The sequence below is a fragment of the Neomonachus schauinslandi genome, chromosome 9, assembly GCF_002201575.2.
Source record: "Neomonachus schauinslandi chromosome 9, ASM220157v2, whole genome shotgun sequence".
Classification (NCBI taxonomy): Eukaryota; Metazoa; Chordata; class Mammalia; order Carnivora; family Phocidae; genus Neomonachus; species Neomonachus schauinslandi.
In genome coordinates this window covers 107,307,475-107,322,726 of record NC_058411.1, presented here as the reverse complement: position 1 = coordinate 107,322,726, position 15,252 = coordinate 107,307,475, and the positions used below count along the sequence as shown (strand labels likewise).

At 48.2% G+C, this 15,252-nt stretch overlaps 1 protein-coding gene across 1 annotated transcript in view; it reads right to left on the bottom strand.

The window, feature by feature from the left end:
- Window positions 1-12,268, bottom strand: part of PAQR5 (progestin and adipoQ receptor family member 5) — a 53,003-nt gene extending 40,735 nt beyond the window's left edge. The window contains exon 1 of the mRNA XM_021693713.2: window positions 12,227-12,268. The gene's annotated coding sequence lies outside the window, so the exon portion shown is untranslated. The remainder of the gene's footprint in view (window positions 1-12,226) is intronic.
- Between the last annotated feature and the right edge of the window lie 2,984 nt (window positions 12,269-15,252).

Here is a 15,252-nt window from a genome sequence, read left to right as displayed (position 1 = left end):
CGATGATTCCACTTATACAAGGTACCTAGCGTAGGCAAATTCACACAGACAAAAAGGAGATTAGAGGCTGGGTTGGTGGAAAAATGGGGCGTTGTTGTTTAATGGGTACTGAGTTTCCGTCTGGGATGATAAAAAGTTCTGGAAACGGGGGTGGTGATGGTTGCACAACATTCTGACTGTGACGTCACTGAATTATACACTCAAAAATGGTTAAAATGGTCAGTTTTACATTGTGCATATTTTACCACCATAAAACCTTGTGTAATATTTCCAAGTTACAGAATAATGCAGAAAATACGTTTTTAAGAAAATAATTTTTTAAAAAGATTTTTCATTTATTTTTTAACAGAGAGAGAGACAGCGAGAGAGGGAACACAAGCAGGGGGAGTGGGAGAGGGAGAAGCAGGCTTCCCACCGAGCAGGGAGCCCGATGCAGGACTCGATCCCAGGACCCCGGGATCATGACCTGAGCCGAAGGCAGACGCTTAATGACTGAGCCACCCAGGCGCCCCAAGAAAATAATTTTTAAAGCATATTTTACTTAGGTTAAAGAAAATAAAAGTTAATACTTTGCAAACAACATCGATGTGAGTGGGCCACAGCACACCTTGGATCTCTCGGTTTTACAGGCCTAATTACCAAGACTCCCACACTCTCCGAGGCACCACGAATTCACCCAGTGGCAGGCCACAAGGTGGAGGTCCGGTATTGGGGGACCTCAGGCACACCAGGAAATCCTCCAACGATAATGGGACCAAGGCTGGTCTCCACAGACCTGCCCGCCTTGGTCCTCTGGTTCTCCCTCGAGTAGCCTCAATGTCATGGGCAAGACAAGCAAACGGAATGGTCCCCTACTCTCCCAGCACACACCATCCCAGTAGGATGACCAGAGTAAACGGCAAACATAAAGGGTAATGACAATAGCAAATGAGTCACCCATTTCTTCATTCAGCCACTGTTTACTGCATGTCTGTCATGTGACAAGTAGGAGTAAGGCTAAGTGAGTAGTTAAGGATTCTCTGTGGGTTGCTACAGCTTGAAGGACAAGGTGAGACTTTAACAGATATAAAAATTGTATGGGTTTGGGGCGCCTCGGTGGCGCAGTCGGTTAAGCGGCCGGCTCTTGGTTTCGGCTCAGGTCATGATCTCAGGGTCGTGGGATTGAGCCCCATATCAGGCTCCATGTTCAGCGGGGAGTCTGCTCAAGGATTCTCTCTCTCCCTCTCCCTCTGCTCCTCCTCCCCCTGTTCATGCTTGGTCTCGCTCTCTCTCTCTCTCTCTAAAATCAATAAATAAATCTTTAAAAAATTGTATCGGTTTGTGACACATAGAATGGAGGGAAGTAGGCATCCTCCATACCATTCTCTTCTTTCACTGCACGGGGAAACAAGATGAATAAGACAGTCACTGTCCCCAAGAAATGTATAAAGAAAGAGAGGAGACACCCAACTAGCCAGCACAAGTCACCCTGAGGAGGAGGGAAACTCTCACCCACTGCACCAAGCCCGTACTGGTCACCTTGCCCCCCAGCCCCTCTCATTCACCCCCACTGTGGCCATCTCAGGAGGCGAGGCAGGGCGGGGAAGGGCCTGGGTGCTGGATTCCAGCCACTTGCATTCAAAGACTGGTTCATCATTTCCTGTGCAACCCTGGGCAAGGAACGTTAACACCCGTGCCTCAGTTTCTCTAAGGGTAAAATGGAAATAACAGTAGTACTTTCTTCATGGGGGTGTCGTTAGGATTAAAAGACAGAACCCATGTGAAGGGCCTGCCATAAAGTAAGGGTCCAACAAACACTTGCTATTATTATGAATTTTCAGAGAGGAAAATTCATTTTCTATTTTACAGGCAGGAAAATGGAAGCGTGGAAAAGCTATGGGGCTTGCCCAAGATCACATAGCTAGTGGCTAGTAGAACTGGATTTGATTTCTGGTTTCATAAGTTTCCTTTTCAAAAGAAAATGGACTTTGAATAAAGGTTATGAAGAGCACAGAGCACCAGGTCTTATTTTCCCTTTGCTACTGAAAGAAGATGGACAACGCAGAGTGTTTACGATGTTTATAACCCAGAGGCTAAAGGATGGCCCTCCTTGTCTGTTAATCAGGTTGAGACAAACTCTCAGGTAAGACTTGACCTTGGCTCTTTCAAAAGCGGGAGATTTCTTGTGTCGTGTCTTTCTGCCAAGGAGGTAAGAACTCTTCCATTAAACTATTGTTAGGTTGCATCTGAAACGTAAACCTTTCTGTCTGTTGAAATCGTGAAACATCCCAGGATGGTCATGGAAAGTCAGAAAGTGTGGCTGATGATTCATATGTCGTATCCCTTCTTAAGCACGGCAGATAAAATTGAACATCAAATGAACTCACTGGTCTTTTTAGTTCCCATCACACACCAAGCTCTTAATTTCACCAACACTATAAAAACCAGAGTGTAATTTCCAGTATTTCAAACAGCAGCTTGGTTTGCTCTCTCTGTCTACAGAGGCCTAGAAACAAGAGCGAATAAAACAAAAAGGCTTCGGACAGTTCCCATTAGAGACACAATGTGAAACTTTGCCAATATTCCGTTGGTATATTGGCTTTCCATGTTGAGATTTCATTTAAATGAGGGCTCCACAGCTTAAAGATATGTTTTAAAACAGCTAGAAAGGGGAAAATGGGCTGTAACATACTCTCCAAGACCTGCCAAGTTCTCCTGAAATAGCCCTAAAAAACACTTAAAAAAAAAAAAAAGGTCAAATTATCACAACAAAATCACCATCAAATTTCTGGCTAGTCCTCTCAGATTTCTCAGATTTAAGACCAAACAAAATTAATACAAGGTGAAATTTGCACCTGACCACCTCATCCCTCTCAGGCTAGCACTCCATCCATATTCCTGGAGGTCCCTCCCCCCAGAAATTTCATGCTATACACTGTGGATCCCAGACCTTGAGGACTTGGCCGACAAAACCTGTAACCTCCCAAATATGTCTACATATAAGGTTGCTGAATAGAAGTTGATGGCCTATTTTCCCAATGAGAGGGTCCAAAAAATGTGTAACTTCTAGGGATGCAAATGAACTAGTACACAATCTCTCTCTCTAACATTAACTTACTCATGTGGCTAGACGTATTAGAATCCCTTCCTATATCCAACATATTAATTTTAAAATACTGCTTTTTCCACTCACATCTCACAGAAATAAGTGTATTCAAAATCTTCACATCCATCTTCGATAACAGTATCTTCATAACTACAGCCATGTTTTGGAATTACTAATATAGTTTAAGTGAAAAATACTCTCATTTCCATATAAGTTATTTGAAGTCTGTGCTTTTTTTTTTAAGAGAGAGAGAACACGTGGTGGGGGGAGGGGCAGAGGGAGAGGGAGAGAGAGAATCTCAAGCCAGCTCCACGCCCAGCGCAGAGCCCGACGTGGGGCTCCATCTCACAATCCTGAGATCACGACCTGAGATCATGATCAAAGCCGAAATCAAGGTATCAAGAGTCAGGACCCTTAACCAACTGAGCCACCCAGGAGTCCCCGAAGTCTATACTTTAGAGAAGCTGCATTTAATTAAGCTGCTGCTACAAGATGTATCCTGAGTCAGAAGTATTCATTTGCTATTATTATACTGCCCATGATTTGCTTTCAAACACTTGACACAGTGTGATATGAAATTGTTAGGTCTAACCCATACCCCTGGGGTGGTGGTAAATTAGCATTTGAAAGACTAACCATAAACTCACACTCCAGAGGCCACACCTTTGGTTCAGCTGGGGTTATTTCTGATCCACACCAAAGGGTTTGCGGATTAGCACAATGGGTGCTGTTTAATTGGAGAAATGAGTGGAACAGAAGACATGGGAGCTGATGAGAAGGATGGCCCAGGCGCCCTTCCTCTTGCATAAGCGGGGATGGCGACGGATGCCCCAGGGTGGCTCCCCTCTGAATAAGCCCAGGTGTGCCCTGTAGGGAGGATTCAGGAGCCTGAAGCCAGGAAGTCCAGCTGATGCAGGCCCCCAGACAAATGTTGTATCAACCTTGCACATGCTTACAGAAAAGGTGCGCAAAAGTGATCCTAAAAGAGCAGAGGGTTAGGAATCCCCTGCCCACAGAATAGGCCGTCCTGCTTTTGCACCTGCTGAAAAATATGTGCATGGCAGCGGAACTCGGCCTGAGACTCACTGCGCCGTGCCACCTGGCTGTGAGGGTGTGGGGGTTCCCTCGCTCTCAGGTACCTCTAAACACTGATAGAGCCCACAACTGCATCTCAACGCACTTTCAGACACTCTCAGCTGGAAGTCACACCACTATTTTGTGACCCAGGGGAAAAAATGCTGCCAATCATAATCAGGAGATGGTATCACTGATTGGCAATGAATCCTGATTTCAGAACTCGTAAAACAGCACCACATAGGAATTGAGGAAATACAGAAATTGTGAATGAGCTATTGGCTTGGGTCAGTTTGCAATGGCTACTCTTGCCATCTTCCTACTCTGCTCTTGGAAGGGATCAAGGTCTCCTTTATAACAAAACCAGTTCTTACAAATGGGAGGTCAGGCCCCTGGGAATAAATCTCAATCTGGGTTACACTTTCTGCCTAAATCTCCATCTGTATTACATTTGCTGTCTCTTTCAGTTGCTTGTGTGTGTCAGGTGCCCTCTCGAAGGATCCAAACAAGCACGGACGGGAAGAGTTTTGGGTTACCGTATCTCCCCCAAACAGGCCATACAGCCAACCAACTGTTCAAAATAAAGGAATGCAGTGGCCCCAAATGTAAAAACTCTGGATGGACCTATTACGCCACTTCCTCTTTTCTGAAAAAGAATTATGCTGGAAAACAAAAAACTCATAGTCGGGCATATGTAGCAAAAACAAAGAAGGCTCTTTGGTAGGGAATTTTTCCCATGCTTGCTTTAGAAAACTAGAAACATGAGATCAGGAAGCTCCTGAGAGGTCTCTAATCCAAGTTACCACTGGATGCATGAATTTCATCAATGGCATTACAGACAAGAAGTCAGATATTTGACCCAAAGAAGCAACGTTCACAGAGGGAGTTCAGGATTCATGAGTAGACAGTGGGGAGCACAGGAGAGAGGACGGTCGCCCCTTTCTGCCCATACTGGCTGGCCAGCCGACCTCTGATTCCCCCCTTCCCCTGGGGCTCCTGTTTAGGTCTCCTTCATGTTAAACAGAAAACAGCACAGAGCCCAGGAGGCGACTGGGGCAGAGTTTCCATCCCATTACTGTGCCAGAAGGCCTCTCTCAGAGGACCACCAAATGGTCCTCACCATCACAGAGGGTTGAACTTGCACTAGGGAAGGTGGGGGATAGGAGTGGGCAGAGTCTAAGAGCAGCCCCAAGCCGCCTTCATACTCCTGCTTTACCTTAAAAATGCATATGAAGGGGCGCCTGGGTGGCTCAGCCGTTAAGCATCTGCCTTCGGCTCAGGTCATGGTCCCAGGGCCCTGGGATCGAGCCCCGCATCGGGCTCCCTCCCAGGGCCCCGGGATCGAGCCCCGCATCGGGCTCCCTGCTCGGCGGGAGGCCTGCTTCTCCCTCTCCCACTCCCCCTGCTTGTGTTCCCTCTCTCGCTGTGTCTCTCTCTGTCAAATAAATAAAATCTTAAAAAAAAATGCATATGAAAATCAAAAATTTTTGTGCATCAAAGGGTACTATCAAGAGAGTGAAAAACGGGCGCCTGGGTGGCTCAGTCGTTAAGTGTCTGCCTTCAGCTCAGGTCATGGTCCCAGGGTCTTGGGATCAAGCCCCTCATCGGGCTCCCTGCTTGGCGGGAAGCCTGCTTCTCCCTCTCCCACTCCCCCTGCTTGTGTTCCCTCTCTTGCTATGTCTCTATCATAAAATCTTAAAAAAAAAAGAGAGAGAGAGTGAAAAACAGAAAATATTGCAAACCATATACCCGATAAGATTAATATCCAAAATATATAAAGAACTCCTACAACTCAACAACAATAACCCAATTCAAAAACGGGCAAAGGACTTAAGTAGACATTTCTCCAAAGAACACACACACATGGCCGATAAACACATGAAAACCTGTGGTTCAGCAGCACTAGTCATTAGGGAAATGTGAGTCAAAACTACAGTGAGATACCACTTCACACCATTAGGATGGCTATTATCAAAAAAAAGTAACAAGTGTTGACGAAGATGTAGAAAAATTGGAACCTTAGTGTATCGCTGGTAGGAATGTAAAATGGTGCAACCACTCTGGAAAACAGTACGGCGGTTCCTCAAAAAATGACCCAGAGAATTACTATAGGATCCAGAAATTCCACTTCTGGGCATATACCCAGCAGGGACCAGATATCTGTACACCTATGTTCAGAGCAGCAGTATCCACAATAGCCAAAAGGTAGAAGTGCCCCAAGTGTCCATCAGCAGATGACTGAGCACAATGTGGAACAGACATGCAATGGGATGTTATCCAGCCTTCAAAAGGAATAAAATTCTGACACATGTGACCACACAGACGAACCCTGAAAACATCATGTTAAATGAATAAGCTAGACAAAAAAGGACAAACACTGTGTGATTCCACTTATAAGAGGTCCCTAGAATAGGCAAATTTATAGACAGAAAATAGAATAGAGGTTGCCAGGGGCTGGAGAGGGAGGGAAATGGGAAGTCGCTGTTTAATGGGTAATGATGAAAATGTTCTGGAAATGGATAGTGATGATGTCTGTACAACATTGTGACTATAAGTAATGTCACTGAACTTAACACTTAAAAATAGTTGAAATGGTAGGCACCTGGGTGGCTCAGTCGGTTAAGCATCCGACTCTTGATCTCAGCTCAGGTCTTGATCTCAGGCTAGTGAGTTCAAGCCCCCTGTGGAGCCTACTTTAAAAAAAATGGTTAAAATGGTAAATTTTATGTTATGCATATTTTGTCACAATAAAAAAAGTATCTAAAAAAAGCACGTGAGTTTTATAGTCTGCTCCACCACTGGGCTATGTTTGTATTAACATAAAAATTTATTTTCTCCAAATCTTCCAGAAAAATACAAATCATAAATATATACATATTGTCTCAGTCCATTCAGGCTGCTCTAACAAAAAACCATAGAGTGGGTGGCTTATAAACAGCAAACAGTTGGAGCACCTGGGTGGCTCAGTCGGTTAAGCGTCTGCCTTCGGCTCAGGTCATGATCCCAGGGTCCTGGGATCGAGCCCCGCAGCATCGGGCTCCTTCTCCCTCTCCCTCTGCCTGCCGCTCCCCCTGCTTGTGCTCTCTCTCTCTCTCTCAAATAAATAAATAAAATCTTAAAAAAAAAATAAATCCAGCAAACACTTATTGCCCACAGTTCTGGAGGCTAGAAGTCCAAGATCAGGGGACAGCATGGTCGGGTTCCGGTGAAGGCCCTCTTCTGGTTGCAGACTGCAGAATCACTGCTGCGTCCTCACAGGGGAAAGGGCCTCTTTCCTAAGGGCACGAATCCCACACGAGGGCCCCAGGCCTCCCTCCCTTCCCTCTGGAGACTTTCGCTACAGATTCAAGCATCCCGCTACCCACAGCTGTGTGTGTCCTCAGCTCTCCCCCTTGTAGAGCTGTTCTTGCTGGGATAACTCCTCTCCCCTCACGGCACTGCTGAGACCTGAGATTTGCCCAGCTCTCTGTCACCTACCACCACATGCTTGCTCTCTCCCTGTTGTCAACTGCACCCAAATCAGTTTCCCTGGAAGCCCCAGCCTCAGCGCACATCCAAGCACACAGCGAATCCCAAAGCCCTCAAGGTCTGTCCTAGGCACTGGAGGGATGCAGACTGCTACGCTTTCAGACTTCTCTGAGTGCCTCAAGGAGCTCCCAATCTGCTGGAGACGAGAGAGCCAGCACACTGTCCCTGTGTGGGGACAGGAAGCTCCCGAGTCCAGAGAGGTGAGAAGAGCTGAACCCAGGGCCGGGGGGAATGAACAGGAGGGGTGTGGTGGGATGAAAGAGTATGGAAAGCAGAGGCTCTGGGCTTCCAAACTGTTTCAAAAACAAGAGGCAAGAAAAAAACAAATTGCTGGCATGACACTGTAGAGATGGATACATGAAACTATACGCTGTGAAAGCGCACCGAATGGAATGTACAACAGCGTGACAGCGTGAACCCTGACGTAACTGTGTGCGTGTTAATAATGTATCAGTGTCGGTTCATCAGTTGTAACCAATGTACCACGCCAGTTGAGGCTATCAATAATAGCGGAAGGGGGTGGGCGGGAAGGGGAATTCTTTCTACTTCCGGCACATTTTTTTTAAAACCTAAAACTGCTGTAAAAAGAATAAAGTCTATTAAGAAAAACAAATGTGGGTCAACATCAAAAAATAAGGGACCTCAGAAAAACCTGGACTCCAGTTTCTCTTGACAGATCTGAAGGTCAAGTTCACACATAGCTAGAACTTGCTGTTCCTTCTTTCTGGGTAAACGGGGTAAACACAGTCAGGTTCATGGCAGAACACCCCCCCACCCCATGCCTGCCAGGCTTGGCCCCGAGCTCTGCATTTTGGGCTCTGGTGCTCAAGGTCAGGTGTCTGATGACAGAGGGACAGCCAGGGTCTCAGAGTGCCATGTCCCACAGGCTGGGAAATAATGACACCTATGAAGGAAGGGAGTAAGACCAAGGCAGTTTTCAGTCAAGTTGAGTTTGATCTGTACAGATTTGCAGTTTAAAAATATGTGACCACATCTTGAAAGAGAGATCAAGGGTGCAGATCGATTTAGAAGGCAGAGAGAGGTGACTTTCAAAGGTCCTCCAGAGGGAGAAAAGCAGACAAAAGATCCAAGGGATGAGAAAAAGTCAAGTTCATGGCACTGATGGAGCAAAACTGACAGAGTTGGGGGAGGGGGGCAGCAGGAGCAGTGATCTAGAGGATTCGCCCAGTACCTCGTTTCCCTGGCCAGGCAAGGTTAGGAACTGTGCGAGAAAGCTGTGAGCCAGTCTGGAGGAGGGTGGAGGCTGGGGGGGGGGGCAGTGTTGAGGGACCATGTTGGGGAACCAGCCAGGTGAGAGGCGGGGAAGCTGGGAGAGCTGTTGGTAGACAGGGTGCTCATCCAACATGCCTGGGTTAAACTCCTCCCTCTGCTCCCCCTGGGGAGAGCTGCCCGGGGCAAGGAGCAGAAATGGAGAGTAGACAGGAATATGCTCGGCCATTTACTCATTAAGCACCCACTTACTGAAACACCCACTATGTGTCCGACCCTATATAGGACATGGGGATGGACCCTTCCATCCCTTAAGAGCTCACATTCTAGTGCAGGAGATCAGCACCGACACGTGACACAAAACACATCTGAAGGTTAGAACCATCAGCTGCTTCTGGGGGGAACACAGAGGAGGGGCATCACACCAGGGAGTCAGGAAAGACTTCTTGAAGACATAAAGCTTGAGCTAAGTCTTGAAGAATAAAGAGGAGTGCAGCAGCCGTGGAGGACAGAGACCGCTCTGAACTGAGGGTGCGGCTGGAGCCAAGGCGCGGGGGTGGACGCAGTGCACGTTCCGGGAGCTGTCCACCGTTCAGCATGGAGCCTGGAGAAGAGCCACATGAAGGCTCAGTGTGCACCATCTGAAGGCAGTGGGAGTGAATGCACGAGAGGGCGGGAGTCAGGACCAGAGGACTCAGGGATGGTGACGGGGGAGAGCCTGGCATCCCAAGGTATGGTAAGGAGAATTCTGAGCAGTGGATGCCAGACACTTTCAAATCCTGGCTCCATCACTTCCTGTGTGCCCTTGGGACCAATCACCCAATCTCTTCAACTTGCATTTTCTTACCAGTTAAATGAGGATAATGAAAGTCTCAATGACTCTTGCGAGGATGAAAAACCAGAGTATCTACCAGATAACCAGCACTCAATAAAAAGTGCGTATTGATACCACCGCACCCTAACCTGTCTCAGTTCTGCATTAACGCTCCCTCATGCTCCTTCTGCCCTGGGTTTAGAATTTTGCTAGAAAATAGACTGTTACCTTTCGGGCTCTGACCCACCTCCCTGGCTGGAGGTGTAGCTAATGGGCACTCCACGCGGGGAGAGGTTGCCATGATGACCTCCCAGCGTGGCTTTAGGACTCGGTGAGTGAACCAAGCCTTTCCTTTGTTCCAGCTAACCCAGCTATTCTAGATATTTACTGCTAGGCAATGACTGCACATCTGAAAAAGCTGAATGATATTCTTCAGCACATTGTGAAAAGATGGAAACAATCCAAATTTCTGGCACTGGAGAGCTGGCCGGGTAAGTGACACTACAGCCATGCAAAAGTGCACAGCGCGCGGCTATTAAAAATGTTACAGATCTGCGGTTACTGACAGGAAACGGTGTCATGACATGTTGTTAAATGAAAAAAGCAGGTTATGGAGCAGCATAAATCTTGTAACACCATCCATATAAAACTGTGTTACAGTTAACTGCTTATATTTATGGACAGAAAAATGTTTGGAAGGATGTTCCCCGAAGTGTTCAAAATGGCTCCCTCTAGACGGTAGTGGTGAGCCCAAGGGATTTGCTCTACTCTCTTCCTCCTCCTTTTCTATGACACCGGCGTTTGCCCACAATGAGCATGGGTCATTTTTTTTTCACCAAAGCAACAATGCTGTTAAAAGGAAATAAGGGAACCCTTGGTGAGTCTTGGAGACGTTAGCTTTGTGAACCAATCCACAGGTTGCAAATACCAGCATTTCCTCATATGCCCACCTGAGAATCTCGCATCTGAGCCTTCCTCCCTGCGCCCCACCCTGCCTGCTGGCCCAGGGGCAACCCTGGCCTTACAGTCCCCCATTCAGGGTAAGTGGGGCACAGATGCATACAGCCAAATAGCTCACCCATTTTGGAAAAGCCACCATATTTCCCCCAGCTGCAGCTTAAGGGGGCTCCCTCTGTCATGACCATGGGGAAGGTGGAGGTGGGCAAGAGTGCCCTCGCTGGGAGCACCGGGAGGTCATCAGTCAGTGGACACATAGTGAGCGCTTTGTGTGTGCCCCGCTCCAGGCCAGCCCCAGAGATTCATGGAGTTGAAGGCAGATAGAGGCCTGCCCCCCACATGCGGGACTCCTGGTCTAGTGGAGGGCTCCAGGAAGGGCTTACAAATCCAAATAACTCTTCATAGTTCCTACAAGGCTCTGCTCTCCTGACTCATGGTCCAAACTTAATGTTTCTATGACAAAGTCTTGGGGTCTCCTCTGGAAGGTCCTAGAAGACCCCACTGCTTAGCATATCCTCAAACCCTCCAGAGCCCATCCAGCCTCGGCATCACCTCCCACCAGTCTTGCCACATGCGCCATACCGCATCACACCCCTTCACTCTGCTCTGTCCTTGAACACTCCATGTTTTTGCACTTGCTGTTTACTAGGAGTGGGACACCTCTTCCTCCACCTTCTCTTCTTGATGAAATTCTACCCATTCTTCAAGGCTAAACTCAAGTATCATTTGCAAGAGTCTCTATCATCCCATTTGCAAATTTCACAGTGAAATGCCAGGGCTCCCTGCTGGCAACACTGGCCGAGTCTGCCCGGTTCACTGCTATGTCCACGGTGCCCAGCCCGGGACTGGGCACGGTATTGCTGTTGATTGAATGCATGTTTGCTGAACAACTAAATGACTTCCCCCGCCCACGTCACTCTGAACCCCAAAGGCAGGGTCTGGCCCATTTATCTAGAACCTTCTTCCCAGTGGTTGCCAGGTTCTATTCATAATCCTGCACCTCGGTGCCAAAACGGTGTATTTTCCCTTGGTCAAAAATGTTTATTTCCGAATTTTTAAGATCTGAAATCTCATACCAACTGTAAAAAAAAAAAATGTATGAGACAACCGGGGAAATCTGAACGCCGGGTGTTTTATGACAGTGAGAAATGATCAATTCTTAAGGTGCAATCATAGAACCACAGCTGTGTTTTTTAAAGAGCCCTTTTCACTGAGAGATGAACAGTGAAGGAATTACAGATGAAATGATACAGTATCTTAGATCAGCTTCGACAGAATCCAGCTGGGAGCCGGTCAGGGTAGAGATGAAGGAAGACTGGCCATGAGTTGGTCACTGTTGAGGTCAGGCATGGAATTTTTGTATATGTCTCAATTTTTGTATATGTTTTAAAAAGGAGACAATAACAATGTCAAGGGGGAAAAAACCCCCACCAAAACCCTTGAAATGTGACCTATGTCTCGAGTCCTCCTCAGACACTGCACGGCGGCAGACAAAGCAAAATTCTGTTGCTAGAATAATCATTACTCTATTCACTGACCTTCCTAACATGGGGAATATCAGCACGACAGTTCCAAAACTGATACAGGAAATGCTGCCTCAGACTCTCCATCTGAACAAGATAAAACCAAAGAATTTGAGGACAAACCGGAAATGCTTCAGGAACAAGAGCTAGGGCTCCTTATAAATAAAAGACAGCAGTCCCTGAAAAAAAGCCAACAGGCCTTGTCAGCGGAAAATATTTGAAGGTATCTCACAAATCTATCTTCTCACCATTCCCCGGCTAGGGTAGAGACAGGAAAAGCTTTTTCTCGAAAGTTTGATAGGAAAAAACCATACTTGAGATACAATGATAGCCCAATGTACTTTTTTAAGATTCTGCTTTAAAAAGGGATCAAATAACATTTCATCTTCAATTTTTCATGACTAGATTTGGTGTTTTTGAAGTGTGTAGATTTTAACGTTTTTATTACTTCATTTTTATCTGTGACTTTAGATCTGTAATGTCTATTTTTATCAATTTTACATTTATTTGATGTTCTAAGGCATTATACATTTATGTATTTTTGATTATTAAATATTTGGTTTTACTGACTTAAATCTTTTAAAAATATTTATTTATTTGAGAGAGAGAGTGGGGGGAGGGGCAGAGGGAGAGAATCTTAAGCAGGCTCCACATCCAGTGAGGAGCCCTACATGGGGCTCCATCCCACAGCCCATGAGATCATGACCTGAACTGAAACCAAGAGTCACACACTCAACTGACTAAACCACCCAGGCGCCCCCTGACTTAAATTTTTAAATACCTTTTTACAAAATGTATAAAGTACATATGTAATATAAAATAACATTTCAGTATTATGGGATATACAGAGTAAGAGGGCCCTGGCTCTTTTACTCCCATGTAACTATCCCCATGCATAGTTGGAGCTAGCCTGATGGGTTCCGGACATGTAGCCCAGTGGTCCTCAACTCAGGATGCACCTTAGGACCACCTAGAAAGCTTTAAAATATAGTGCTTCCCTGGGCCCACCACAGCTCAATCAAGGTAAGCTCTCTAAAGGTCAGGGAAGGAAGGTGAAGCCCAGTGACCACAGGCATGGCCAGAGTTGAGACTGCTGAGATTCTAGTCCAAGGGGAGAGCAGAGCCCACCCAGAGCTAGTCTGCCACTGAGCTCTGCAGGGTGAAGACCCGGGCGTCCACACCTTGCAACTCGCTGGCCTCCAGGGTAGGTGCATAGGCGGGTTCCTCCCCCCAGGTTGAGAGAGGGTGAGTCCCTGCCAGGTCGATGGAAGGTGAATACAGGTCCTAACTGTTGGGGTCAAACGTCAGGCTGCTAGAGAATGCATGATCCCATCTTTACCCGCTTCCCAAGCCTCTAATCTGATCAGAAACTTAAAGTCTGAGATAAGGCTGTCAGCCTGCAAGAGAGCCCAGACCCAGGAGGAAGGAAAGGAGAGGGACCCGGCAAGGACGAGGCAGCCAGCACCTTCCCACGTCCTGGCAAAGCAGGTCTGGAACCCTGGAGGAGGCCATGCAGCCCCTAAGGTCAGAACCAAGACCCCCAGAGGGGTTCTTCTGGGAGGCGGGTTCTGCTCACACCACAGAGGCACTGCCCCCCAGGGAGGAAGGCCCGCTCCATGGGCATTGAGCTCCCCACCTGGAAAATATCCAGATGGGGTCTGGGGCACCTATCCTGGGCAGGAGGGTGACGTTACAGGTCGAGACAGGGGCCTGGAAAACCTCTCTCACGCGAAGTTCCAAGCTCAACCGTGCATCCAAAGACCCAGAGGTTAAGGCTGAATACCCACAACAGACTACATGAGCTCACCTCAAGCCTTCGCAGTCAGAATCCTCAGGGGGGCCATCTGGAAACCGGCCTGGTTATCCAGCTCCAAAGCTGAGTCCCACACAAGGCCCAGTCCTGAGAGCACTGCCCTGAGCTTCTGGGACTGTCCACCTCTACTAGCCTAGATCCACTCGGGAGACAAGACACTCGGAGCCCAAAGTGAGAGCAAGAACGGGGAGCTGGGGATCAGGGCCAGCAGGAAAAGGTGGAAAGCGTGTGCCCAGAGGGGAGAAAGGCCGAATGAGAGAGGGTTTGTGATGGGCCGTGAAGGAGGCAAGTTTTAGATTCAGTTCCACATCCTCTCAGGGAGCAGGTGCCCATGACTCAGGCCTGCTGAGCGGGATGTCAGAAATCATGGCGGCCCTCCAAGAGATACCTTCTTTCTGAGGAGACAGACATAGTAATAAGCTGTGAGGGATCCCTGGGAAGGAAGGAGACAGATTTCTCCGAGGGGCCACCTCCCTCCCGGACACACCCGTACCTGGTGACTCACAGGTGCGCATCCACACCCAAATCATCATCTGACCACCCAATCGTGCTTCTACGCACCGCTCTCTCCGCTTCCAGACACCCGTACCCTCAGATTGTGTCTGCCTGGAAAGTTCTCTCTCCCCCTTCAGTGTCCGCCCAAGCCCCTCAGACTGCAGCCCCTCACCTCCCATCCGCCTCCAGGCCTCCTCGGGCACCCCCGTCGTACCTCGGGCTGCACGGGCGCTCCCGGGGCAGCGTGTCTACCCCCCTCCTGGACGGCAGGCTCCTGACACACTCACTGCGGACTCCCAGGAACCGAGCGCAGTGCCTGACATGCTAGGGAGAGCTCAGGAAAAAAATGTGCCCAATTGTGCAGGGGAGTTCAGAGACGGGGCCCGGAGCAAGGATGTCGGGTAGTCAGAGAAGGCTCCCGGAGAAAGTAAAGCTTGAGAGGAGAAGGGCTGGCGTTGACAGAGGAGAGAAGGGTGCCCCCAGGGAGGGGGACCGTAAAGCAAAGGCCCGGGGCGGGAGCGTGGGCCGGCAGACTGGTGGGGCTGAATTCAGAGAGATAAGAGCTGGAGAACAGGAAGGCGTGAGGGCAGTGGGGGGGCACGGGGAGCAGGCCCAGACACTGGGTGTAGCCCCCCCTCCTGGCCAAAGCCACCTCCCTCCCCGACTTCCTCCTCAGATGATTCGAATTCATGAGCCGATTTCCTGAGCAATCATTAACCCTGAGCTTCACACA